The sequence below is a fragment of the Apium graveolens genome, chromosome 11, assembly GCF_009905375.1.
Source record: "Apium graveolens cultivar Ventura chromosome 11, ASM990537v1, whole genome shotgun sequence".
In the NCBI taxonomy this organism is placed as follows: Eukaryota; Viridiplantae; Streptophyta; class Magnoliopsida; order Apiales; family Apiaceae; genus Apium; species Apium graveolens.
The window spans coordinates 2,461,979-2,466,925 of record NC_133657.1 but is presented as its reverse complement, the minus strand read 5'-3'; positions in this window follow the sequence as shown (position 1 = coordinate 2,466,925).

The window sequence follows — 4,947 nt, the reverse complement described above, 5'->3', positions numbered from 1 at the left end:
AGAAAGGTAATTTTATAGTTATAAACATTTTTCTTTTGATTTTCTTTCTAGTAAAATCAAATCTAATTTTGATTTGTAAAATACATAATAATTTGAGAATAGCTTATTAAAATAAATATAGGGGATTAATTAGATTTTTACTCAAATGTTTAAAATAGTTTTTCATTGTATATATTATTTTATATAATTTTTATTAGAGAAGTAGATGATAAATATAAAAGTACTTTTAAATTCATTTTAAAATATAAAGATACCAAAATAAATTAAACACACATTTTATAAAGTTTTAAAACTCATTCTAGGAATAAAAAAAGAAGAATCACAATTTCCCCCCAATTTTATGATTTCATGGAAACTAGATTTTCACATAAATATTCAAATAAAAATTATTTAAATACTACGGCTTATACGAAAAATACAATACACAAACACATAATCCACATATAAAATATAGAGAAATGCTAGAGTCCCCAAAATCACCCCGACACGTTCCCAAATACTGAGTTATCGGTGGTTGTTCCCTCAATTATAAAATAGACCCCTCATGCATTCATGCATTAATATATGAGTCCTACAAATGACTAATGAATGAATTGTTTTGAATCCTTTTTCGGGATATGTAGCATTTAATCGTATACTCATTTTCTCATTTATTTTACATTTAACCATTTCCCGGATATCACGATACGATCACCAAATATGTAACGTTTAATTTTAAATCACTTTATAGATAATACCACACCATATGTCACTTATTGACTCATCAAATTAGAATAAAATATATATAATTATTTATCCTCTAATTCATACCAATTTCACAGAAGCCATATAATTTCACATTTATTTATAAAAATATATTTAACACGTGAAATTCCGTATATTACAACAAATTTATTATTTGTTGATATCACTGCACCATAGATTGCATGCTGCAATCCTTCATGCCGGGTTTGCAAAGAAAAGTATAATAGTACCTTTTAAACAAATGTAATGTGTTACCAAAATGGCATATATAAATTAAAGATAATTTTTTTAATTTAATTAATAATTATTTATATAAAAATTAAATAATAATTAAAATTTATATTTTATTTATTTTTAGAAGTTAATAATATTGGTTACGTGATTTACAATTTATATTGATAAATTGAACGCTTTATATATAAAATTTAACAAGTCATTAATTTCTTGATATATTAATCATTTCACAACATTTACATATTTTTTATTTTATTTATTTCTCATAATTAAATGTCAAAAATAATATTTATTAAAAAAAGAGAAATTAATGATATAAATTTCAGCAAAAATAAGTTGGGTTGCGCTGTTTTTTAGAATGAACTTGGGCCCAGAGTTGAAATTGGTGAGCGAGAGATAGAAAATTGGAGAGCGGGGGTTGAAAGTTTAACAAAATAGAGGGCGGTTTTCAGACACACTTTTACACTCTCTCCTCTGTAAAAATAGAAACTCAACACTCACACTCACAGTTCACGCACAATCTCACTCACACTCTCTCAAGATTTCGGGTTTTCAAGGTGTTCATCTCGAGTTTCAAGATTTCGGCGTTGATTTGGCTAATTAGGGGTTTGATTACTGATAACCAGGGTTTTGATTGAGGGTTCCAGTTTGGGGCTTCTATAATTGGAGTTGAAGTAAGTCAAGCTTTCGGGGTTTCGATCGATTTGAACTACTGCTTTCTTATTTCATCAGGTATTATTCATAAAATGAGCTTGCATTTTTATTTCAAATTAGGGTTTCGAGTTGTGTTTATTGAAGCATAAGTCGGTGTATTCAAGTATGTTTGTGTGAAAAATTAATATCGTGTTTCAAATTTTAATGTTTGCGTACAATTATTCGTCAAATGTTATAAACAATATTCATATCATGTATATGTATAATATCGTGTTTAGTTATGTACGGTTATAGGTTACTTCATATCATGTAAAAAGTATTTGTATCATGTATCCGAATTATTAAGGTTTAGATTTTTATAAATTACTTCGTATCGATTTATGTTACTTCTTATCGATTTAAACTAGATTAGGTCATTATAGAAATTTCTTATTTTTTTTGACTTGGTTATCTTTTAATTTCTTATTCTCATGGTAAAAAATATAATGATGGAAGGCTGGATTGAACTTCCAAAGTTCAGCGAAGGATATATTAGAGGGATAAGGTCTTTTTTGCGGAATGTATTTTCTAGATACTCTGTAGGTGATGAAATCACATGCCCCTACAAAAACTGTGATAATCACAGGTGACATCGTGAGGATGTAATTTTTGATCATCTCGTCTACAGTTGTCCATCTCCATTATTATTGAACTAGATTTGTGAGATTTCTGGCCCACATTCCAAAACAGAAAATGTAAATATGGAGTTTGATGAGGGCGTACATTTCAGAGATAATTTCGGTGAAATGTTGCACCGTACGCACAGCTGTCGAGATGGGGGTAGGGGTTCTTGTAAACCAAATGAAACAACTAGAAATTGTTATCGCCTTATTGAAGATGGAAATCAGCCTCTGTATCAAGGTTGCACAAAATTCTCTCGACTAGGTTTTATCATTATGCTTTATACCTTGAAATGTGGATACGGGATTACCGAGTCTAAATTTACTGATTTATTAGAGTTGATTAAAGATGCCTTTCCAGAAGCACACATCCCTCTTTCATTTAAGGCCGCGAAGAATGTCATTAGAGACTTAGGCCTAGATTACCAAAAAATAAACGTGTGTCCTAACAGTTGCATGTTGTTTTGGGCAGAAAATGAGAAGGAAGAAGTCTGCAAAGCTTGCAATGCCTCTAGGTGGGCTGTAGTGGAAAATAAAGATACAAGTGACGGCATTCCGGAGTAGTTCATGCACAAAGTTCTGGCAAAAGTAATGCATTATTTTCCACTTAAGCCGAGGCTCCAAAGGTTGTTTATGTGCAAGGAATATGCAGAACTTATGACTTGGCATTCGTCGCGACGGAAAAAAGAGGCAAACTTAGGTATCCGGATGATGCCGAGGCCTGGAAGATGATGGATACCAAATTCCCTCATTTTGCAGAAGAAATTAGACATGTCATATTAGGTCTAGCATCTGATGGGTTCAGTCCATATGGTACAATGAGTACAACTCATAGTACGTGGTTGTTTGTGTTAGTAAAATTACAATCTCCCACCTTGGTTATGCATGCAGCCGGAAAACTTAATTCTCTCAACGATTATCTCTGGTCCAGAATCTCCAAAAAACAGTATTGATGTTTTTATGCAGCCCCTTATCGCCGAGTTGAAAGATTTATGGGATAAAGGAATAAAAACTTATGATGTTCTAACTGAAGAAAATTTTAATCTACATGCAAGTATATTATGGATCATTAACGATTTTTAGGGATACAAAAAGCTATCCGGTTGGAGCACAAAGGGCTATTTGGGATGTCCGATATGCCAATACGAGACTTCTTCTACGTACTAAAAATATAGTAAGAAAATGTGCTACATGAACCATAGAAATTTTTTAGAGCCGAACCACAAGTGGAGGTTTGATAAAAAGAGGTTCAATGGTGATATTGGAGTGGGAATGAGTCCGCCAATTTTATTGGGGCTAGAGTTTGAAGAATTATTAACTGATTTTCAGAACCAGTTTGGGGTGCTAAGATCAAGAAAAAGGGCAGGAAGAAGAAAGGGGAAAAACTGATTATCCGTTAAAAAAAATCAATTTTTTTGATTTACCATATTGGAGTCGGAACTTGCATCGACATAACCTTAATGTTATGCACATAGAAAAAAACCAATGTGATAGCATACTTGGTACTTTGCTAAATATGGGTGGGAAATCGAAAGACCATTTAAATGTTCAGTTTGATCTTCAAGACATGGGCATCAGGAAGGACCTACATCCAGTTTTAACAAGTGATGGGAAAGCGCACGAGATAAGGGTTGCTTACTTGATATGACGAATAAGGAAAAAGAATTTTTTTTGTGCAGTGTTGGAGAATGCTAAATTGTTGTATGGTTCTGCATCTAATATTAGACGGTATGTACATATGAAGGAAAGAAAAATCACGGGGTATAAAAGCCATGACGCACATTTCATTCTTCACTACTTATTGCAATTTGCTGTTAAGAGAACACTGAAACCCGAGGTCGCATTGCCTATGATAAGATTAAGTGCATTTTAAGAGGCCTTTGGGTCAAAGTTATCGATTTGGCCGATATAAAGAGACTACAACAGGAAATTGTAAAAATTTTGTGTAGTTTTGAGATGATATTTATAGAAGCTTTCTTCGACATAATGGTGCACCTACCAGTACATATATGCAAGGAAATTGAGTATGATGGACCAACGCATCTCCAGTGCATGTGGTCCATTGAGCGATATCTAGATAAGTTAAAAATGTATGTGCGGAACAGGAGTAGACCAGAGGTTTTCATTGCTGAAGGTTATCTCGCAGAAGAATGAATAATTTTCTGTTCAAGATTCTTAAATAATGACGGAGATGGGAAAATAGGCAAGTATTTTGGTAAATCTAAAACATGTTCACAAAAAGTGGAATATCCAATTGTTTTCATTACAAAGTGTTGGTCGTACTTTATACCAATTTTCAAAATAGTGGCCAAATTTTTAAATTTTCAAAACAGTGGCCAACTTTTATTTCCGCCTTTCAAAAAAATGGATGCCGTCAACTCCCGTTAAGTCTTCTCCGTTAACTAATATATTTAAAGTATAAATTGCATACTGGTGGCTGTACTTCACACTTATTTTTAAAATAGTGGCTACATTTTTTAATTTTTTAAATAATGACATTTTTAAATTTTCATTGTAGGAAAAGTTTTAAAGAGTTTTCCTAGATTGATCCTAATACTAGGTGTCGATTAATAAATCATTATCATTTTGGTTATAAGTTTTTTCAATGGGTGGATACTCCTCTCTATTGTTTTGCTAAATTTTTTATTCATATTTT